Here is a 25108-nt window from a genome sequence, read left to right as displayed (position 1 = left end):
GAACTATATAAATAATGCCAAGGAAAACAGTTGTTACCCTAACGAAGAAGTCCCCTGCTCAAAAAAATTTCTCCACCTGATATAACGCTTGTTCGACCTCTGCTGACCACCTTCGGCTGAATATTGCATATCACACAAAGCAACAATTCAACTATAATTTTTAGTTTTATAATGAAACAAAAATTTCCAATACAGGAATCCTGAACAGGAAACTGTAAGTAATAACAATAATACAGGAACCCTTAACAGTATCCATAAGTGTGAAATTTTTACACAGGCAAAGAGGCCAACATTTAGCCACTAGGGCACACACAAGGCATTATTACAAACATTTTCTCTGCAAAAAGCCCTAACACCCCGACGCCAGGTGGTGTCTTGCGTGGAGCCATGCACGCATTTAAAAAAATAGGCATTTTGTATTTTCTTCTTCAGCAAGATCAAGGCAGGCAGGCTGTGATGCTGTGCAAGCAGTGGTGGCATTCAAAATGGAAGGAATCCACACAAAAAGCCATGGTACTGTTGAGATGGCAGTGCATGATAGGGAGCATCCTGAAAAACCAAACGTAAATAGATTATGTACTATTGTATTGCAAACTGACACCACATGAATATTTAAACACAGCATCACGAATTATTCAACAGTGCTGGGCCATTCAATGCTATCACGCCAAGTGTATCTTGGCCACCTCAGATTTTAGGAAAAATTACAGCCCATTGTACCTTAGGACAGAAAGCTGATCTAGTTGCTAAGGATTCATTATGCAAAAAAAAGGTGAGGTGTGCAGACACAAGAGCAGAGAAGTGGACAACACGAACGCATTGTACAGTTGCAGACTGGATGAAGTCGAGAGTATGACAAAAGCCCATCTGGTCGGGATGATGCATACTAAAAGGAAGAGGTCCAGACACCGACCAATATGGCTTAAAATAGTTATTTACGTTTTGGCTCCATCACGGGAGCCTTGTGAACAAGACTCCCAGGGGGAGCCAAAATGCAAATAACTATTTTAAACTATTTTGGCCAGTGTTCAGACCTCTTCCTTTTATGTTGCAGAACGCACACACAGAATACTTTGTGAAAATTTCACATCGTGTGAGCATCGTTATCTTGTAGACTAAGGCTGAAACATTACGGCACTGACAAAGCTACAAACAAGTGTTTCTATGAATGACTACAAGGCTTTCCAGAATGTTTCATTAATTGAGATGGACCATTAATGTTACGTATCTGCAAAGAGTATCTTCTTATCTGACTTGATTAAATATAATAGACCTTCGAGCAGTTTCTGAAAAGTATTTTCATCCAGCTAGGGTGGTTTGTAGGTACGAATAACCAATTTAGGAACCACTATTTTGTATTGAAGAAAGAGCTTATCATTAAAAGAACCTATAGCTGCACGATTAAGTTTCTGAAATTTTGAATCAACTCTATATCTGCAGAAGCTCTTTAATTAGGTATTAGGATGCCTAGCAGTACTAACAATGAAAGTAAATGACAACACATTAAAAAACTAATAAAATGAATGTGTTCTTGATAATACAATGTGTTGTCTTATTATACACAGATAATACAAAACACCAGCAGTATTGCGCATATCTTCAGAGTGCACACAGTTTACCAACGTAATAAATACAGGTCAACATCATAAAGCGACACAGGTACTGGGGTTTTTCTTTCACATTGGCCTGAAAAACCAATCACTTGAGCATTCAGCCATATTACAAACAGCACCTGCGTGCATGAATTCAAGAAACTTTCAGATGTGCAAAATTGTTTAGGAGCTTTTAAGCAATGGGCATTACACTACTATTATGGGTAATTGGTTGCCTGTAAAAGTGGTAAATTAGGTGAACTGGTAGTTGTCCTTCTGGTGAAGGATATTGCAGAAAATGTGAGGACAAAAACATAGGAGCAATTTGGAACCTATGAATGCTAAGAAAAGACAATATGCAATGTTACCATGCTGACAGACAGTCAGATAAAAGATGATACAAAGAAAGTTAAATACAGATTACACAGATGCAAGCATTCTGCTTCTTTATTGCTGCAAAACTCGGCAGTTACAGAAGTGCTTCATCCCTTGAAAAATATTTTAGCAATACGTTCACTATGGAGTTCCATTGAGGATGCATCAGATTTGCATGCTTCAAGTGGTTTGGGCTACTCAGAGACAGACATCTGGCTTCTAAACGCAGGAGCATGACGAAATACTGCAAGTGTTCCAGAAAAATGCTTACATGGTAAGGGAAATGACAAAAACAAGAACGTGGATGAAAAGACCAAACTGCCCCAAAGTCAAATTTTAGCAATGTAAGGTTTTATGAATCATAATTACAGTTCTAAGACAAAACAAAATACCAACATGATGTGCAGAGAATGGGTGTGGGAAATGAAATGACCTCACTAAACAATGACTACATAAATAAAAACGACACATTTGCAGGAAATTTCACAATACACGACATATAAACTGTGATTCATGATGCACCCATGTCATACATCATATTGTTCAAGTAACCAACTTCTTTATTCAAGACCCCTGTAGAAGGTTTGTTAATGCAGTTATTGGTTTCTTGGATGGAAAAGGCCTAGTATGCAAATCTGCACTTCCCTGCCTTATATTTGCAAAGTGCATGTGTACAGTCAAATTTTGGCACAGTTTGGCATCTTTTGCAATGTTTTGCGAGATATCCACATACTGTTACCATCTACATCTGTGCACGATGCTCCTGCAGCCTGCCATTAACACAAATACTGGTTTATCCTACGTAACACTGTCCGCTGAAGGCATTAAATGCACTCAAAGGTGCCCCAAAGACAGGTTGAGCATTCTGCGCAGGTTAGCAAGGTCTGAAAAACTTGCAGGACATTGTAAAAGATGTCAATACATGGCAAAATACAACAGCACAAAATACTCAGAAGATATAAGGCTAAAAGTGTACACTGATATATAAGGGCCTTTCCAGACAAACCGATAAATGCAACAGCACACCTTCTATTGAAATCTCGAATAGAAAAATTGATTACTTGAAAAAGATGTATGGTACACGCAAAATAGAATGAGTGATGTATCTTATATGTCGCATATAGTCAACTCTTGCTGCAAATGTGAGCCTTTCATGCATGCATATAATCGCACTCATATACTAAAACAAGTTCATGTGCAATGCTCATCTTGTGCATTTCATGTGCTTCATCTTATAGTCAAGTAACTGTTTCCTAATGCCAATAACCAACTCTCCCAGCTTTCAGCAATAGTATGCAAGATTATTTATTCTTAGAAGTATGATAGCATGAAAAAACAAGGAGAAAGACCCATCAACCGGACCAGCACCAACTACAAGCTGATTTTGCTCTTGGATGGAAACGAGTATTACTAACCATAACCATTATCAGTGTTTCAATAAGGGAGTTGGTGAACCCAGAACTTGCATGAAGAATAACTACAGTAGCCATCTGGCTGCACATATGAGCCATGGGTGTTTCCCTATCTTCCAGCCAGCACATAAGGTTAGTTGCAAAGAGCCCTGACAGAGCTGAGAAGGACGTGATTGAGGTTTTCCACATTAGCAAACAAAGATCGACATGTGTCAAAAAATAATCACCATCTCTTGTCAGATTCGAGTAAATACGGTAGTCACCTAACGCAATGTGTAATGAATCGAGGGTAAATGCTTTATAAAAAATTACATGTTTTTGACGAGAGAGAGAGAGTAAAACATCTTTATTAATAATATTTGAATGGCGAGAGCAGTCCTCCCACACTGCTCTTGCCATTCAAATATTATTAATAAAGATGTTTTACTCTCTCTCTCTCATCAAAAACATGTAATTTTTTGTAAAGCATTTACCCTAGATTCATTACACACATTGCGTTAGGTGACTACCATATTTACTCGAATCTAGGCCGACCCCAATTCTAGCCGACCCCCTAAAGTTCGAAGCCAACAAAAAAATATACTACCTCGAATGTAGGCTGAACAAAAAAAGCGAGGACAGCATTCACAAAATGCAAACAGCATTTATTGAATCTGAACGTGCAGAGCTCATTGAACGTTGTCGTCGCTGCTAGACTTTTCGCTGTGTCCCTTGTCCCTGTCACCTTCAAACAGTGCACTATCTTCGGTACCGTCAGTGCATTAGATATGCTGCACTTTTTAAAGGCGTGCACGATCAATGTGCCTGGGATGTCATTCCAGGCTGAGCTACCCAGCCCACCAGTTGCGATAGCGATGCACGTTTGATGCGGCCGTTTCCATTAGCATGTGGTCTTCGTCAGTCCACCAGTCCGTGTAATATTTCAGCAGACGATCCTTGAAACGTTTGTTGATGCAGACATCAAGTGGCTGCAACTGGCCCATCATGTTGCCCCGTATGACAGCGAGGTCCGTGTTCGCTTGTGCGACTGCAGCCTTCACATTGTCGGTCAAGTGCCCACGGTAGGAGTCGACAACAAGGAGCGAGTTCTTTGTCAAAAGGGCTCCTGGACGCCATCGCCACACAATCTTAACCCACTCTTCCACAATAGCACCCGTCATCCATTCTTATTTACCTGCACAATGACATTACTTGGGAAAGTTTCTTGAGCAGGCATGGTCTTCCTTTTAAATATCATATAAGGAGGGAGTTTATGTCCATCAGCTGTGCAGCACAGCATCACAGTTGTGCACTGCTTGACGTAGCCCGCAGAGCACACCTTCACCTCCTTGGCACTCTTTTCATTCACTGTGTATGCCACTGGCATATCAAAATACACAGCCGCCTGGTGGGCGTTGCCGATTTGCCGAAGGTTGTGGCCTGCCACTTCTCTCTTTCGCAGCACGTAGCACTGGAAAGCTATCAGCTTTTCTTCGAAATCGCTTGGCAGCTTCTGGGTGATTGAAGTGCGACGTCGGAGGCTGAAGCCAAAGCGCTTCATGAATTTCTGAAGCTAGCTCCGGCTAGCTTTGAAATCCTTTGGCATTAGGCCTCGCTCCCTCGAAAGCTCCCTAGCTTTTGCATGGAGCACTTCTGTTGTCACTGGAAGGGCAGCTGCCTCTGCGTCCAGACAAAGTTGGCCAAAACTGTCTCCACTTCGTGGTAATGGCCTTTCTTTGGTCCGCTAAAAGCCATCCTCGTACCGGCGCACACAAAGAGCTGATGTCGTCCCCTCCAATGACGGACGTTTTTCTCGTCGACGCCGAAGTCCCGCTCGGCTTGAAGGTTTGACGATGCCTCTGCAGCTATCACAACTTTTCGCTTGAAAGCGGCACTGTGGTGTCACCTGCTTGGTGCCATAGCAATAACACCACGCCGCACACTGATACGGCCGACACAACACAGGTCAAAATGGCAACCTCACTTGTGTACGGCTGGCTACTGGCATGGCTAGTAGCGGCTGCGATACTGACTTTTCTAGATGGCGCTAGCTGTGTACCATATTTAGCAGTTTCAATGAAAAACTGAAGTGTTTTTTTTTCTCTTTAAATCCTTGAATCTAACCCGACCCTAGAGTTAAGAATATGATTATTTGAAAAAAAATAACTATCGGCCTAGATTCGAATAAATACGGTAATTTGTTTCGCTACTTTTCTTAGTGCCCCATACAAGATTAACCTTTTCCATGCCAATTTTATTTTCAGAAAACCAGCGAAATTTCCAAACTATTTTTATGAGCTATTCTTTGTGAAGAGTTTCCTTACTGCAATATTCGCAGTTTGTTTACAACTTTCTGCTGTCTTTTATTAGCTGACTTTCATGTTTTTAGGTTGCAAACAGACAAGGATGCAGAAACAGTCTACATGAAGCACATATTTTGGAAGAAAGTCAAGCGTACTTTTTTTTATCCTCCATGAAACATGTTCTTCCAGGAAGATAGGGGGTTAACCGAGGGCCCCGATTTTTATTAGTCATATCATAAAAAGGCAACAAGCACTAACACCAAGGACAACATAGGAGAAATTACTTGAGCTTAATAAATGAAATAACAAAATGATTAATTAATGGAAATGAAAGTGGATAAAAAAACAACTTGCCGAACGTGAGGAACGATCCCACAACCTTTGCATTTCACGTGCGATTCTCTACCAATAGAGAAGAAATAAATGAGAAGAAAGGGGGTTAATTGCGGGGCCCAATTTTGTTTAGTCATATCATAAGCCAACAAACACTGACACCAAGGACAACATAGGGGAAATTACTTGAGCTTAATAAATGAAATAACGATGCGATAAATCAATCGAAATGAAAGTGGATGAAAAAACAACTTGCCGCAGGTAGGGAACGATCCCATAAGTTGCGGCAAGTTCTTTTTTCATCCACTTTCATTTCCATTAATTTAGCCTTTCGTTATTTCATTTATTAAGCTCAAGTAATTCCCCATATGTTGTCCTTGGTGTCAGTGTTTGTTGGCTTATTATGATATGACTAATAAAGATTGGGCCCCCAGTTACACCCCTTTCTCCTCATTTATTACATAACGAGGGTCTCAAATCCGGCAACATTGATGCCATCAAGTAGTATGTGTGGGTTTCTTGACCGGTTGCTTTCACCCAAAAAAGATCACGTTCTCGTGACGCCTGCGGCAGAAAGTGTGTATCACGTCCACCGCCATGGTCTGTGAGTCGTGGCGCTGGATAACACTCGCAGGGTTCTACAAGGAAACATAAATACCCAAGAAAGTGGACGGGAAACGGCGCCACAGTAGCTCTATTGGTAGAGAATCGCACGCGACATGCGAAGGTTGTGGAATCGTTCCTCACCTGCGGCAAGTTGTCTTTTCATCCACTTTCATTTCTATTAATTTATTGTTTCGTTATTTCATTTAACCTGAAGTAAGCTCCCCTATGTTGTTCTTGGTGCAAGTGTTTGTTGGCTTCTTATATGTTATTGCAGGTGCGGCACGATAAGTAAACCGCAGAGAAGTAAGCAAAAAAAGTGTTTTTTTCTAAACAGGTCGCTAGGGGCTCAAATATTGCTCCCAATCATTAGTATTAAGTTGAAGCTTCAAACATGAGTTTTTAGCTTTCCAGCTTCTATTCTTTACTTCAGATGAACAAATACATGACATTTTGATATGATATGGGATTCTTGCACTGGACAGGCAACCTTTGTCACTGCAGCCACCTCACTTTGCACGGTCATTTTTAAAACCCATGGAAACCAACTTCTGCCCAATTTCTGCTCACTGCACCCTCAGATATCATTTTGTTCAGAAATTGACATCACTCACACCAAGCTGATGAAAACATTGCCGCTTGTACATGGCACTGAGTAGGTAAAATGAAATCACTGGACCAGTCAGACTCATCACTATCCCAAAAAGAGTGAATGTGGCTATAATTGCACTCCCTCCAAGAATAAAATCGGGTGGTACTTGGTGCGAGCACTTTCAATGTGTTTCTTTGTGCCCATTTCTGCACGCTATATGTCTACTAGTATGTCTGACTTAGTAGCTTAAGCAGAAGCTCTGCCATAATATATGTTGTCCACTGTAATGTTATTAGCCCAAACGATGCTGGTAATACAATGTGAGCTATATAACAGGGACATAAAAGTTCTTTGTATCTTTTATATATTTTATCTTTGTCGCATATAGCACACTTCTGCTGGTTCAGGTGGGTTACTAGAAGCGAAGGAAATAGTTTAGCTGAAAAGATGTGTTCTTTGCTCCAAAACAGCAATACTATAACTGATGAATGCCCGTGTAACTTGGCTTTGACTGTTCTGAAGACCAAAGCAATGAATATTGCACAGTGCCATGCAGCAGTATTTACACCATGTCTTGATTTCCCTTCAAGAGCATCTCTTCCGATCACCTGAGGGATGTTTTTAGCACACAAAGTGTCTCCTTGTTGGCTTTTGACTTTTAGCAGTTAGCAGAATGCACATAGAGAACTGGCAAGTGACCAGTCATAACATACCCGCTGTGGGGGCATAGTGGCTATGGTGCGGCGCTACTAAGCCCAAGGGCTTGAATCCCAGCCACAGCGCCTCCACATTTTAATGGGGGCAAAATGCAAAAATACCTGTGTACCGTGCATTGGGTACATGTTAAGGAACCCCAGATGGTCAAAATTAATCTGAAGTCCCACACTACAGCATGTCTTAAGATCAAATTGTAGTTATGGCATACAAAACCCTTGAATTTAATTTTTATTTCTAAGCCATGACGTGAGTAGCTAGGGATTTGCATTTTTTGTTTTGTGAGGTTGACTCCGGGAGTTCTCAATCAGAGCTTCTACAAGATGATGACATCATTTTGAAAAGTTGGCTGCCAGTATAGAAACATACTGCCCTGTGGTATCATCATGCATTAAAAAGAAGTGCGTAGTGGAGCCAACCCTATGAACAGCAAAGCAGAACTTTATGGTTTTACTTCTGATAGACCCAGTGCAGCCTTAGTTGTACAGGCACAAATTTAAATGACAAGCCTTGCTCATCCTCAGTAGGGAAATGGTTAAGTGCATTTCGCTTCCTAGTTTCAAGTTCTGCAACTAAAATATACAATTATGTTCACTTTCCTTTTTTGGGGTGGGGGCAAAAACTGAGCACAATTAACTAATCACTTATCTATCATGCAAGCGATGTTTGCCTTTCTCAGTAGTCTATCTAAAGACAGAAAACTAGGCTCAAGTGTTTTTATCTCTAAAAGAAGACAAGCTTTTATATGGCAACCTATCAACTTGAAGCCCACAGTAGTAGTTCAGCTTCTATGCCATCTAGCTGTTGAGCACGAGTCAAATAAAAATTAATGCAAAAGTATTAGTGTTCCATGCTTTTAATGCACGGTAAAGGGACACTAAAGGAAAATAATGAGTTAAGTTAGATTGAAGGTTAGCCTTTCATAATAATAAATTGATCATTTGTAGCAAGAACAGAGCTTTTCTAAGCAAGAAAATTAGAGAAATGGAAAATCAAAGAGCACCAACTAATAAATTGAACCAAATTCTGTAGTTTTATGTGCCAAAACCACAATATGATTATGAGGCATGAAGTACGAGGGAATCTGGATTAATTTTGACCCCCTTGGTTACTCTACTGTGCATACAATGAATGCACAGCACACATGCATTTAACACCTATCAAAATGCAGCTGACACACCTACAATTTGATCATTCACCCTCAGGCTTAGCAGTGCAACATCAAACAGCACAACTCAGAGCCCATGCTTGCAGGCAACCTTCTGCAGTGAGTGCGTCACTTGGTGCTCATGAGGCAGTACTTCCAGCTGCTTCAGCTGCTTTTAAGTGTGTGCACTGCTGGCTTTTGCTGCTTTAAAGCCCTTAAAGCCCAACTACAACAAAAGTTAGGGCTGCGTAAAAAATGATTCAAACAGTGTAAATACAAAACAGCCTTCTAGCATTCTTGATAGCGAGACTGAAATGAATGCCACAATTACCAGTAACTGGCAGTGAAGCATGACTCGGATTGCAGGGCTCCTTAGTTCGGCCTACGAGATAAGGGACCACCTGCAGCTGTCTGCAGTGTGATAAAAAACCTGGAGGCGATGTGGACTCTCAAAAAAAAAATTATGGGGTTTTACGTGCCAAAACCACTTTCTGATTATGAGGCACGCCGTAGTGGAGGACTCCGGAAATTTCGACCACCAGGGGTTCTTTAACGTGCACCTAAATTAGGTACACGGGTGTTTTCGTATTTCGCCCCCATCGAAATGCGGCCGCCGTGGCCGGGATTCGATCCTGCGACCTTGTGCTCAGCAGCCTAACACCATAGCCACTGAGCAACCACGGCGGGTGATGTGGACTCTCGTCATAGCCACTAACCACCAGGTTCATGCGTCATCTGCTAATACACTATTAAAAGAATACCAAAACGAAAATTAGACAGTTACCAGCCCCGCAGCTTTGCCAAGATCACTACAGTAGTATTTACTACTCATTTATTACCAATTTAGCAAAAGTGAAATTTCTTTGCATTTGGAATTTAAGCTTTTGCAGTAGGGGTATTGAGGTGTGATGATCACAATGCTCCTGTGCTTTGTGACATTACATCACTACATATTTGACAAGGCCATGGTTCTAAGTGTTTTTAGATACATCGATATCTTAATTCTTTTACAGCCTAACTCCAATATGACACATGAGAATACAGTAGATTACATTTGAAATCTTTTTAACGAGCATGGAAAAGCACTAACCTTTACACATGAGACACGCATGGCGAAAGCATTGTTAGCAAAGCTCCCACGTGCTTTAGATATTTTTTCACCTTGGTCAGTGTCAGTTCTGTTTTTTCCCTCAACTCTTCCTAACCGGACAAGACTTCGTCAGACTCAACTTCATTAAACCATTGACAATGCACTGCATATCTTAGATAAACATTTGATGGTCACCCTAAAGCATGTTTCCCGAAGTTACCAACCAAGAGCAAAGAATGGTTAGCTACTGTATGAACCAGCCTACACCCATGTTAAACCAACTATTGCCCCAATGTGCCTTGAATACGCTCTAAAAATGTGTATTCACACAATGCGCAATAGCTTTTGTGCTCAGGTTGGCAGGTTCATAGCAGCTGGCCTCCCTCACTCATCATCGGAATCTCAGAATCCCTACTGCAAAAACTTCAGGAGTTGAAAGCAGCAAAAGACAAAAGCGCGCAGTTTGAAGCAGCCAGAGGCACTGCCTCAGAGCACAGCAGTTGCACTGACTGAAGAAGTTTGATGACAAATATGGGGCACCAGTTGTGTCGCTGGTTCCGAAGAAGCCATCTAAGCTTTGTTCCCATGCTTGAGTGTAAAAATACAGCTGTTTTTAACAAAAGGCATGCAACACCGTTCATGAATTGTGCCACTTGAATGGTTTATCAAATAACCTCTTACTTCTGGTAAGCTCTACACAAGCAAAATTGGACGCTGTACTGATGAAAGGGCAAGAGAACATTTGCAGAATATAAAAACAAAGGAAGACCAATGTAGGTGAGCATTGTAACACATGCACTTGTCATCCCTCACTTGAAATATATTTTTGGGAGTAGAAACACGAATGCACAACTGATATCATAAGCTCTTAATATCAAAGAGTGGGAGTGACTGTGTAATGATTCATTTTCTTATTTTTTTTCTATTTCTCACAAGTATGTGTATGAATGTTTTTTTTGCTTTCGGTTTACACAGGTTGCTTCACCTCAATTTGTTTGACCCTGTTCCCTTCTTTGCAATCCTTCATCCCTCCCCCTCTTTTATGAACTTCCAGAGATTATATGAATAGGTCCTGCTTTCTTAGAAAACATGGCACACTGGATTGGCAGTGCCTACCACTGCATGTAAATTCTTTTGTGTTTCTGGTTTTTATCTCAACTCCTGAAAGAACCCAACATGAGTAGCCCCTTTCCTCTCCCCTTCTACCACAACTCAAAACCTCGCCTTGTCAATCCCTTGCATTTACAGTCTGCCTTTTTTTTTCCTTATTTGACATCCACTACTCTACACAACAAACTGGCTTATACGGATTTTTGCTCATTTTATGTCGCATTGATTTTTATTTTAAAAGATTTCTGTTCTCATATCTATTGAAGGATGAAGTGGCACAAGCATATCTAGAAATTTTGGACAATGCACCTTCCGCTATTGTCGGAAGCTATGTGTCGTGATCAAGTGACGAGCATACAACACTTTTTTTTAAGTGACAACTGTATAATAGGTTACATATGCAACGCATGCAAGGCTACATGCTGGCTTTGCTCGCATGGTCTGGGCCGCTCTCCCAGAGGCATCGTTCCACATCTCACATGATGGTGTACGTAGCGCCATCTTGTTGCGGTGGCGCACACATCTCCCTTGCTTTAGAGTGGCCTCAGCCATAAGTTGAGCAGACTTGGAGCTCTTACTTCTCACGTGCTCTTCGAACTCTTAGTCCACTTCTTGTGTATGCTCCAGGTTGCGATGGCTGCAAATGCTTACTTGTGCATCGAGTGAAACCACTAGCTGTGCTCACCGCATATGAACGTTAAGTGTGAGCTGGCCCAACTACTGTCCCTGTTGCAGCACCGGACAGGATATGGACGGCAGTCTGTGGTTGAATAGGGTCTTTTTCCAAAGTCCTGTGTTGCCACTCGTGTTACTTGCGCTGCTTGACCGTATATGCTTCATTTCTTTTCTTGAATGTCCTAGTGTTCCCCAGTGGCTTCAGCATTCTTGGTGCCACTGGAACATCGGTTCTGAGGCATTTTCCTATGAGTTCAGCAAGTGTGAGCCCTTCTTTGCCTGGAGGTCATGATGAGCAAGCAGAGCCTTTTGAATGTTGGACGACTTCTTGAGCAACTGCTTAGCCATCTGTACAGTTCTTTCTGCAGCACCGTTGCTCTGGTGTAAGTAGGTGCTACTGGTTACATCGCATAATTCCCATTGCTTGACGAACATGCTGAATTGTGCCAAAGCGAACTAAGGACCGTTGTCCTGTCATATAATAGCTGGTGTCTCAAAGTGAGCGAAGATCTGGCTCAGTGCTTGAGTTATGTTCTGTGTGGTAGTATGCCTTAACTTCATGTGTTCAAAGAAGCGCGAGTAATAGTCCACCACTACGAGGTAATCTCTCCATTCTCAAAGAGATCAATTCCAATCACTTCCCATGGGTGTTCTGAAAGTGGAGTGTGTATCACAGGCTGTGCCTGGTTTACAGTGCTATTGACAGACAGGACGTTTTGACACATAACTCTGGATGTGTTGGTTAATATCTGGCCACCAGACTGACTGAGTGGCTCAAGCCTTACATCTTCCAAGAACCTGACGACCAGTATGCAAGCGCTAAAGCACATCACTTTGCATATTCAGTGGGATGATAACGTAACTGCCTTTGAGTAAAATTTCATCCACCAGTGTCAGTTCATGGATAAATTCTGTGTACCTCTGCACTTCTGGCGGCAGCAACTTGTTTGGGCCATGACGTACAGTAGCCCCTGACCCTTGCTAAAACGGGATCATTCATTTGCATGGCCTTTATCCTCTCTAGCAAGTCTTGGGAGGCAGACGGCAGTTCCATTGTAAGAATTTCGTGTTCTATGATGGCCTCGCTGATGGTCCCTGGGCTGCTACTGCCTGTTTCTTTCTGCAGTTTCCTTGAGAGCACGTCAGCAGGGCATATTTCCTTGCCAAATATGTGGGAAATGGGGTAATCCAGCAGTCTCATTCGGACCCGCTGCAGATGTGGACTCGGTTCACCCAGGCAGTTTGATGACAGCAGAAGCACTAGCGGCTTATGGTCTCTTTCTACATGAAACTGCAGACTTACCAGGTAGCAGCGGAAATGCTTGCAGACCCATGTAACTGCCAGTGCTTCTTTCTCTATACAAGCATATTATGTCTCTATGTCAGAGAGGGACCTTGAGGCACAGTCAACTACAAGCCTACGATCTTCTGTCTCTTGTAGGACTGCCCCAAGACTGTAGGATGATGCATATGCAGACACAGTGAGAAGACTAATGGTTGTACTGGGTGAGCACCGGTATCGTCGTCAATGGCTTTTGATGGATTAAGCATCCCTGTGAAGCAGATCATGTAATGGTTTTGTGAGCTGTGAGAGCCTTGGAAAAAACAGACCAGGTGGCGGGCCATCCCAAGAAGGAACACACTTCTACATCCTTCGTCTGTTGGTTCTGCTACCTGACAGCACATTGACCTTTTCAGGGTCAGCAGTGATACCGTTTGCCAATACAATGTGTACAAGGAATTCCACAGACTGCTGGAGAATGAGAAGAAAGGGGGTTAACCAAGGGGCCCGATGTTTAGTAATCATATCGTAAGAAGCCAACGAAGACACCAAGGACAACACAGGGGTAATCACTTATACTTACTCAATGAAATAAATTATAAATTAATGGAATTGAAAGTGGACGAAAAAACAGCTTGTCGCAGGTGGGGAACGATTCCACAACCTTCGCATTTTGCGTGCGGTGCTCTACCAATTGAGGTACAGCAGCGCCGTCTTCTCATCCACTTCCTGGGGTATTTATGTGTTACTACTACAACTAACCCTAGGAGTGTTAGCCAGCACCACTGCTCACAAACCTTGGCGATGGATGTGGAACATCCTTTCTGCTGCAGGCGTCACAATTACGTGATCTTTTTGGGTGAAGGCAAGTGGTCAGTAAAGCCCCACATGCCAACTGAAGGTTTCAATGTTGCCGGATTCGAGACCCTTGTTATGTTATGAACAAGAAGAAAGCAGGTTAACCAAGGGGCCCGATTTTTATTAATCATATCATAAGACACCTACAAACAAAGATACCAAGGACAACACAGAGGAAATTACTTGTATTTACTAATTGAAATAAAAAATTATAAATTAATGAAATTGAAAGTGGATGAAGAAACAACTTCCCGCAGTTCGGGAACGATTCCACATCTTCATATTACGCGTGTGATGTTCTACCGATTGAGCTACCATGGCACCGTCTTCCCATCCATTTTCTGGGATATTTATGTTACTACTAGAACTAACCCTGGGATTGTTAGCCAGTGCCACGACTCACAAACCTTGGCGGGGGATGTATAGCATCCTTTCTGCCGCAGGCATCACGAGTATGCGATCTTTTTGGGGGAAGGCAACTGGTCAATAAACCCACACATGCTACCTGAAGGCACCAATGTCGCCAGATTCGAGAACCGCATTATGTAATGAAGAAGGGGGTTAACGAAGGGGCCCGATTTTTTTACTGCTGGTGTAGTACACACTCTCCTGTGTTTAGGGTGATGCCAGCTTCTTCCAGGCGCTGAAGTACTTTGTGCAGTCATGCATCATGTTCTGCCTTCGTGCGGTCAAACACTATTATGTAGTCTTGCAGACAGGCTTGGCCGTGCAGGCCTTCTAGCGGTCTTAGCATTTCCCTGTAGAAAACTTCAGTTGCTGTGTAAATTCCGAAGGGCAATCGGAGGAACTTAAATGGCCAATTGGCGTCAGGAAAGTGTTGTACCTCTAGGACACAGGTAACCAGTAACCAATAACCGGCCCTAGCGTCAATTTTGCTAAACCAGGCAGCTCCGGCGAGTTTGGCCAGGCAATCATCGACGGTGGGCACTAAGACTCGTTCTCACAGAACGTTCTATTTCAACCTTCCAAAGTCACTGCAGATTTGAAGCTTGCCTCCTTTATTTTTCGCAACTACCATAGGTGCACGCCACTCTGTGGTCTCTTTGACCATTATGATGATACCCAGACTTTCCATTCTCTCCAACTCGCATTGGACACTCGGCAACATGGGCAGAGGTACTCGCCTCGAGTACATAATAGCACACTGCTTGGCATCAAGGAGTAGCGATATTTTGTAATCGGTCTGTAGCCAGGTAGAGGTAGCGGCATAAAATGTTGGCTGAGTCACTGACCTTGCCTGCTGACTCTGCTACTTTTAGGAGACTTAGAGGACATTGAAGGACTTGATTGCGGGACGTCAAAAAGTGCGTCATGCAGCTAGTCTATTACATAAATTTCTTCTTGACACAACCAGCCATTTCAGCACAGGGTCGCAGTGAAGTCTAACCGTTGCTATTTTGGTTCAGTTGGGTCCGAGCAGCTGTTCATTTGCTTGCTTCATGTTGCCCATGACTTGTTCGTCGTAGAGGCTTGTTGGCATTAGTTACATTTGCACCAGTGTTTACCTTGAACTTCACTGGCAAGCCATTGACCATCACATTGATTTTCCATGGCCCAGGATCCTGTTGGTCAGTTAATTGTCCAAGTAAACCTCTTCCAAAACAGCTTGGTATGTGCTTTTTGTTCTGCTTTTTGGAAGCAGAAAAGCATACGGCAGCAGTGTTCCTTTTTACTGCAGGCACTGCATGTTTTGCCATTCGCTGGGCACATAGTGTGTGATGGTTAACCATAGGTGTTCTGTTGAACCGTACCACTTGCATGTCTGTGCACTTTGGTCACACTGGTTTTTTCGATAATTATTTGACTTTCCTTTGCTCTTTGAGAAGCTGTGCATGGTGTCGACAGCTTCAAGTTACTGTAGCTGTGGCCGTAGGTCCTTTTGCTGCTGTTTGATTGTCACCATGTTGTGAGCAGCATTGACAGCGGCTTCCAGAGTAAGCTCGGGGTTATGTTGCAGCTTCTCACTTACCTGTGCGTCTGTAGGACCGACCACGAGTCTATCACAGATCAGTTCCTCTTTCAGGGCACTGTACTCAGAGGCTTCAGCTATTCTGATGAGTTCAGTGATGAACATATCGGCTGTCTCATGCGCGTCTTGCTTCCGGCTGTTGAACTTTGCACACTCGTATAACACGTTCATCCGTGGCAGTAAATTTTTTATGAACACTTGCATTACTGTGTTGTAGTCGAGTTTCTCAGCATCACAGCGCCTGAGCAAGGCTAGGACGTCTTCTGCTTCACGACCCATGGCATAATGAGTGTGTTCACTTGCGTCTCGCCGTATTGCTTCTTTAGTCTGGAGATGGCTCTATAGCACTCCCATCTCATGAACCACTGTTTCCACTCCTCGGGTCGCCAAAAATCAAGTTTTTCCGGCAGTTCGATGATGAACGAGTTGAGCGAAGCTGCGTGCTGGGCTGTGGAAACTGTAGGCAAAGCCATGGGTAGCAAAGTTTCGTATTCACTGCACTGCGCTGCATGTGTAGACTTCTACTTGCGTGGTGCACTTCTCACAGCGTTGTCGAGTATCCCACCGCTGCCTCCATGTCGTGGCCGGATGACGAGCATACATAATTGACAAAACATAAGTGCTAACTGGGGACTGTTTACTAGGTCGCATATGCAAAACACGTACGGCTACATGCCGGCTCTGCTTACACAGTCTGGTCCACTCTCCCCGAGGCATTGTTCTGCATCTTACATGACCGTGTACGAAGCACCATCTCATTGCAGTAGCTCACACGACACAGTGTACCAGGGTAACTCAATGAGCAGCAACTTCAAAAGAAGTATACTTCGGAAGGCTGCTCAAGTTTAAACAACTCTCAGTTAACAATGTCGAGATGATTTGCCCTCTCATTAACATGCACATTTATGCCACTAGACCGTAACCTCTTTGCTACATTATAGCACAGTCTTGGTCCGAATTAAAACACTGATATAACACAGCAGAAAAGTTACGAATAAGAGCCATAAATACACAGAATATTAGAAAGGCGTGCACTCTCATTCTTGCTCACTGATCATTTGTTGAAATTCTGGCAGTCTTCTGAATTATAATTTTTAAATGGGCTGCCCATTGAGTTACGATAATGCATTGCAGTGAACCTTGATAGATGGCCGCAGGGCGAATTCAACTATTCAGTTTCAACCACAGCTAGTTACCCCTATGCTTTTCTTGGCTTCAGTGCCTTTATTATTTATCCCGCACTGCCCGGGGGCGTGCAAGCAGGGGGGTTACAACTTCGAAAAAAACACATCTTCATTCGCACAGCACACTTGGTCACAAGATAATCGATTCCACTCTGTTGCAGTTTGGGCAAAAAATGACAGCATAAAGGTCCGTTCTAGTTTGGTATTTTCGAATTTTAAAGTCATGATCTGTTCTCTTAGATACATGGTGCGGTGGTTTAAAATAGGTGTCTCTATTATTTCCGGTTTTGTTATTATATATGCTAAATAGCAATTTTAGTCGCAGTTTCCATGGGCGAGACGAGAGCGCTTCCCATCCGAGCTCACTTTTCATTGCAGTGCAGCTCTCCTCCCGCTTGTATCACCCACGAACGAACCTTCCCGCTCTGTTTTGTATTCTCTCGATTTGGTCGATCAAGGTTTTCTGATGAGGGTCCCAAACACAACACGCGTACTCCAAGATCGGATGAACGAATGAAATATAAGCAGTATTCTTTAGGGCAAAAGTTGAAGATTTCAAATTTCGCTCAATAAAATTTAGCGCTCTGGCAGCATTTGCAACTACATTACTCACATGTGCGTTCCAAGAACAATCACTTGAAAACATCACACCCATATATTGCTGGTCAATAATATCAGTGTTAAAAAAATAACGCGTTTCTATAATTTTCTTTTTTTCGTGAAAAACAGATGAACACATTTTTTTTATTTAGTTGGATTTTCCACTTCTCACACCATAAGAGAATGTTAGTAAGATCAACCTGCACATCGATGAAGTCCTGTTTATTTTTTATTTTTTTATACACTATACAGTCGTCGGCAAACCAGCGTAAACGCCAAGATATCCCGGCAGGAATATTGTTAATAGAAACTAAGAACAAAAGCGGCCCTAAAAAAAGACCCCTGAGGAACTCTCGATGTGACCTCGACACAAGGAGAAGTAGCACCGTTCAGTATTATGCATTGCCGATGCTGCGACAAGTAATTGGCAATCCAGTTACACACTCCTTAACATTTGCCTCATGAAGTTTTTGAAGGAGCAATGAGTGACAAACCATGACAATCGCCTTTCGAAAATCTAAGACACAATGACTTTGCCCGTTCTCATCCACCTGAGCGACTGAGTCGTGATAGAATTCAATTAGCTGTGTTGTACAGGACAGTCCTGTACAACAATTCTAATATAATAATCTATGTTCTATGTTGTAATAAATGTAACATTATTTCTTTGTACAAAATATGCTCTAATATTTTACAGGAAATGGATGTTAAAGAGATAGGCCTATAATTGTTTACATATTTTTTTGGACCACCCTTATGAACCGTAACTACATGTGCCATTTTCCAATCATCCGGCAGCACTCCAGTAGAAAGAGATCTAGTGTACATTAGGTATAGGTAAGATGCGATTGGCCAGGTACAGCACTTCAATATGCGGGGAGAAATACCATCTGGGCTGGGGGCATTAGTTTCATCTATACTTTGTAACAATGATTCGATACCACCAACACTGAATTCGACAGGTTGCATCATGGCTCAGCTCTCACATGAAATTTTCCAAAGGTTGTTGTGGGCAAGCAATGCAGAATAAAAAAATCATTAAAGCAAGCTACCTTAGCTGTATCATCGGATAGGACCTTATGATGGTGAACAATTTCATTTACTCCCGTTGAGTCAGATCCGCATCCTCTTACGTATTTCCAAAAAAGCTTTGGATTTGTTTTCATATTATCATTAAGTCGATTGAATACGGACCCTTCCCAATGTGAACTTTAGTTTTATATCCATTAGTTACTTTGACCTGCTTCTTAAACTGATAACTGCTTTGTGTTCTTTTGAATGCGTTATATACTCTTCTTTTCCTTATTAACCTCAGGATACTAGGCTTCACCCATGGTTTCTTAGTTTTTCAGCCCAACTGAATGGACACTCGGTACATACTTTTCCGTCAGTTCTGTAACTTGTTTTAAAAAGAGACTACATTTGTACAACATCAGAATTCTCACAAAGATAATTAAAAACAGATAAATGAGCGAATAATTCCTGTGAAATGGCAGAATAATCACCTTTATCAAAGAAAAGCCTGTTTGCTTTATATGGACGTGATTTTAAAAAAATGAAACCCATTTTCCTTCTCATTCATTCTTGCGGGGGTCTGAAACCTCATAGCCTTGATGCCTCAAGGTAGCATGCATGGGTTTATTAACCACATGCCTGCTCACTTCAGTTCAGGTGTTACACGACACCATCATGCAAAAAAGGATGTTCTACATCTGCCCACCACGGCTCTAAATGGCGCTGGCTAACACTCCCAGGGCCACGTATACCACACATAAATACCCAAGTCAGCACAATTGGTAGCGTATCACGTGTGTACTGCAAAGGTTCTGGGTTCAGTCACCACCAGAGACAAGGTCTTTTTGTCTGCTTTCATTACTTTCTTTCAATATTTTCTACATTTCAATTTTAACCACAGCTAATTACACCAATGCTTTTCTTGGTTTAATTGCCTGCGACCTTTATATAACCAGCAAAAATAAGGTAACAAGAAAATGAAAAGAAATATGTGGAGGACAGGGTCATCAGTGTTCAAAGAAGCACCTTCCTTTTTGTATCTTTAACCAACACTTGCGCCCAATAGGCAACTCCTCTGCCTGCACATCAAATGACAGTGCAAGAGATGCAGCTGGAACCCACACTCAAATATATGTACAGCATACCAATGCATCTTCTCCGAAGGTAGTGAAGAGCACAGGTGCCTGTGGAGCTGTGTGCCACGGTTCCTCTTGCCAACCCATGGAAAGGAGCATAAGTGATACTGTAGAGCTTGCCGCTTCAAGCATCGTTCAGGTAGCCATTCATTATCCTGCACGTAGTATCCAATGTATTGTAGATATCGAGGCAGCTTCAGTCCTGCAGCAAATAAAGTGATCAGTTCTAACCAAAATGTTGAGATGCAGGCACTTTGGCAGACGGATGCTAACATGTTGAAGTTTCTGGGATGCCAGTCATAATTTCGTTAAACATTATATGGGCCACTCATGCAGGGATGGAAGCAGTCAAAGAAGTTTTGGAGCAGCTCTGAGAGCAGCAAATTTGACACACTGGAGCATGAATTGCCCGTTTTGGAGCAGTAAATACATGTTTACATGAGTAGCTTGGTAAAGGTCAATGAGTGAAATACAGGCATATGAAGAAAAGGTGTTGCTTAGTTTACTTTACAGAGCACTATTTGATTATGGCAGATCAGTTCTGCGGAAGCCTGCAAGGCAAGTAAAATTCATGACAGGAAAAATTTTCACCCACCCTACTTTAGCATGAAGCTAAGAAGGAAACCTGTACATGTTTCTCGAAAACCACCATTAAATTACATACTGGATGTGACAACTAACTGTGGCCAAGAAAAAAATAAATGAGTGCTTTCCATGAACATCGCCCCCTCTATTTTGATAGACTTATGTTAGTGCTACTGAAGTTTCTTTTTTTTTTTCGTGGTGAACAAGCAGTTAATATGTAATTGTAACGAATGTTTATTTTCTTACTTATCCAACACGGTGCCAATGCAAAGATTGTGGAATACGCCGAGAAATGACCGATAACAGTGTTACAACGACCTAGGTCAAGTGTCGTCTTTCTTTTTTCCGACAAAAAAAATACAAAACACGCAAATTTTTCTTTAGTAATTCACGTGACAATGCGCCCCGCATCAGTAATGTAAGTGGTCTCAGACGGAAACATTGCCATCAGCATACTGCATATATTACCAATGTGCAAACCTGGGGCACAGTCTTGTAAAGGTTCACAAAGTAAACGGTTACCATGATTGCGCTACTTCGTGTTTGGTAGGGACTGTACTTGCACGCCAAAAACTACTGACATGTCGAGAAAAAACTGCAGCTGCTCATTCCCAGTGCCCCTATTTGGCAAAGTTTGCGGAGAGCTTGATGCAATATTTGGTGCGCTGAAGCGTTGTCATGGTCAGGACAGTTTATTTTCACCTTTTAGTTATTTCACGGGCTTTTTCTCGTTAAAGGAAGTCTTCACAAATCCTAGGCTGTTTTAAATGCTGTTACCGGCCATTTGTAACCACCATACAAAACTTTTTCGCTTCTCATCGATTAGGTAAATTTAAAAATTTAGCTAATGAAACATGTTCGTGCACACTGAACGAGAAATATTTGCAGTGGCTGCCATGAACAACACTCATCAAGGTGTCTATCAACACCATTCGAGTAGTGTCCTCTGGTAATTTTTAATTCTTGGCAACCTGCAGTTGAGATAGCAGAGTATCGCAGAATAAATGTCAAGTGACGTACTGGTCATTGCATGTTTGCCGGTATTTTACGCAACTTTTGACACACTGGTTGGAAAAAAGACATGAACGGGCATGCTGATTGCACTTGAGCTGTGGTATACAAGTTTCCCTTGTCGTGCAAGGCATCTACATTAGACAGACGGGAAGGGGTATCAATGATTGCTTGGGCAAGCATAGTTACAACCTTCATAAAAGTTATTGAAGTAGGTCCCTTGCCATGCATTGCAAGACTTGTGGATGCAAACTAGTTTTTTTAAAGAATGTGTCATCATAGGATGCAGTCGCATTCAAGTGATGCGCGAGATTATTGAGGCTAATGCCATTGCCAAATACATTAGGATGTGCGTGAGTACACCCTCCTATCTTTATCAGACAAGGAACTTTACTTTCTAAGTTGGTCGGCACATTTTCAATGAACTGCAGCCATATGCTTCTAGTAAGGTTGTTGTTTCAATCTTTTTCTCATGTGTGCTATGAGTGGCGCATATAATGTGCAGTAGGGTCATGGAATAACACCAGTTGAAATTTAGCACTCATCCTCCTGTCACCTGTACATTTTCTTTCATGCTCAAACTGAGTTATGCTAAAGCAAGACAAGAATCCATTCAGTCAATTTGTGCCTTCGAACCGGTTCAGTGTCCACAGTGCATGATGATGCTATTATAGAGGGATATTGAAAATATCGTTTATTTTCTTTGAATAAATAAAGTTTAGTATTAAGTTTCACACTGCATTTTGCAAGTTTTAATTACCCTAGTATAAATTTGTATTCTAGAATGTGAAGGATGAAAAAAAGCATTTCCAACCTTAGACATCTCCAATAACATCTAATCACTACAACTTAGAGGAAAGGCGCTACGATCTCAAACAGTCGCAGCTTCTATCCGCGGTTGTTGTATATAAATGCATTACGTACCGAGAGAATATGATCAAATCTTAAAGCTAAAACTAAGGTAAAGGCTTGTACCAACACGCTTAAACAAGGGAGACCATATCAAGACACATAGTGCGGATGTAAATAAAAATAAATCATGGAGTTTTACCTTTTAAAACCACGATCTGATTATGAGGCCCGCCATAGTGGGGGGACTCCGAAATAATTTTGACCACCTCGGGTTCTTTAACGTGCACCTAAATCAAAGTACACGGGTGTTTCCGCATTCCGCCCCCATCAAAATGCGGCCGCCGTGGCCGGGATTCGATCTTACGACCTCGCGCTTAGCAGCCCAGCACCACAGCCACTATAAGCAACCACGGTGGGTATAGTGAAGAGCTGTGAAAATTTTTCCTATACCAGAAATAAGTTTTTGGCCAGGGACTCAATAACCGGGGGAATCGCGCCCTGTCTGGCGTAAGGTCTGGCGCTGCTCACAGTGCCCCCTCAGCAAACCGGGACATTTGCACGCGAGAACGAGAGCACCAAGTCCGGCCATGGCTGGTAAACCATATGACGATACATTAACAAAATATACAGTAACTAAAACAAAAGGACGAGTAAAAACGAGACGTGTCGTTTTTATTTAACTGAAATATCTTCGCGCCTCTTCCCCCCTGTGCGACATAGAGGTTACACAGTTCTGCTTATTCCATATCAGTAGTATCGTCTTACATCATGCATGCGCACTGAGCACATGAATACGTTCTGGATATCGCAGAAGGCGTTGTTCACGACGCGAGACTCACGATAGCGAAGTCAAATGCGATCCTTTTAGAAATAAAGAAAAAAATTGTTTGCCTACGACAAACTTTGCAAACAAGAAATAAAATATAAGCTTACCAAAATGCTTCGTCCAGGTTGGTGGTGGAGTTCGTTGGCGTTCACCGTTGCGCATTACGCTGTGTTGTTAATCACGCCGCCTTCGCTTGTAGGCGTGAGAAGAGCATCAAAGTATTATTATTTTCTGTCAAATACTGCTGCCTCGTAAGTACAAACAGAAAATTTTGAGCTGTCTAGCCTACCCCAGCATACCGGCACACAGCAGCTTCCCGCGCTCAAATCTCGCTGTGGATTCGAATTCGCGCCGGGTGCATTTCGATGAGCTGTTGTGGCGCCACCTAGAAGAGCTTAAATATGGACGGAACGAAACAAAGTTCTAACATATGTCCGTCTAGATTTCTTTATATTTATTTATTTCAGTCTAGATTTCTTTATATTTATTTATTTATTTAAGATATAAGGCACATGCTGTTTAGAAAATACTCACGGCAAACAATGTTTTAGTCTAGTTTCTTTGGCCCCTCCGATTTATGTCCATTGTCAGCTGGCCTGCGGCCTTTAAACGATATTCCTTACATATTGTGGCTCAATATTGAGGGCACTGAACCTGGTTGAATGGGGTTTAAATAGAGGGACAATATTTCGTGATGGAGCGAGTATTAGGCTGCTTCTCGTCGGCAAAAAGAGCCGGACGAGTCACGAAATGCAAGAAAACGAACGGCTTGCATGATTACTAGTACAGTCTCGCTTGGGTGACCAGTGAGAAACAGCATAATTAACAACCTAACAATTACAATGGACAGCCGCCAAATCGTTGGTCAATTAGACATGTCAATGATGAGTCAGATTGGTGATTCTTTCGTGTTTGTCCGTTTGTAAACGTGTTGTGAAAAGCTTCGTTTATTCGATGTTGTGCCCCATTTTCACCAGAAAAAGAAAAGCGGCGTGTTTCTGTTGACGCCGCACGCGCACGGATTTACGGGCAAGCCGCGCGTGTCACGTTCACACATATCGCTCAATAAAGCACTTCAGCGGTATCGACATAACGGCCGCACCACTGGTGGTAACGGACGTGGTACCGGTAGTAAGAGGAGCCGAAAGGACCCAGAACCACAGGGCACTACAAGAATATATTTCATGGTTTCACACCTGCTTACTGCAAAAGTGTACAAAATACATGCATGGTAGCGCACTGTACTCGTAATGCAAAAATAAACGAATTAAAATTAATTTGTAAACTAAGAAACGAAGGTGAACCTTCAATAATTCACGAACAGGTATACAGGTTCACACTCAACTGACTCATGAAACAGTATGCTAGCTGTGTCAAGAATCTTAATTAGTCGAGCAATTAAGGGTGGTGATGTGCAATGCCTTGGGGAAATGCATGCAGAAGTAGGACAATATAGCTGTTGCCCTGTTTTTGCTCATTCCCTATCAGCTGATTAATCACTTATTCATTTATTTATTTTTATTTTCACATACTGTAGCCCAATTGGGCCATCACAGGAGTGGGTTTGTACACTGCATATAACAAAATATTCTTCTGCACAAATCAACTTCAGCAACTTAAGAAACATGTGATACCTTCAAAATAAAAGATACAATCAATATAAAAAACACAGCATGATTCAAGTTAACTTAACAAAAATTTCTCTAAAGGCAGTGAACAAGTTTCACCTGGGAGTAATTAAGTTCCATTTTTCAATTGTATGAGGAAAGAAGCTATATTTAAATAGGTTAATATGCGGTTGAAATGGTGAAAGGCTAAGTTAGTGGCTATTCCTAGTAGGTTTCA

At 42.2% G+C, this 25108-nt stretch overlaps 1 long non-coding RNA gene across 1 annotated transcript; it reads right to left on the bottom strand.

The window, feature by feature from the left end:
* Positions 1-266: 266 nt before the first annotated feature.
* On the bottom strand, positions 267-23523 carry LOC139059625 (uncharacterized). The gene is made up of 3 exons (XR_011514251.1): positions 23371-23523; positions 19999-20191; positions 267-549 (listed from the first exon to the last, which is right to left on the bottom strand). It is a non-coding gene; the product is annotated as an uncharacterized lncRNA (long non-coding RNA).
* Positions 23524-25108: the final 1585 nt, after the last annotated feature.

This window comes from Dermacentor albipictus, chromosome 4 (assembly GCF_038994185.2).
Source record: "Dermacentor albipictus isolate Rhodes 1998 colony chromosome 4, USDA_Dalb.pri_finalv2, whole genome shotgun sequence".
NCBI lineage: Eukaryota > Metazoa > Arthropoda > Arachnida > Ixodida > Ixodidae > Dermacentor > Dermacentor albipictus.
The sequence above is the reverse complement of the archived record's forward strand: the minus strand, read 5'-3'. Positions and strand labels throughout refer to the sequence as shown.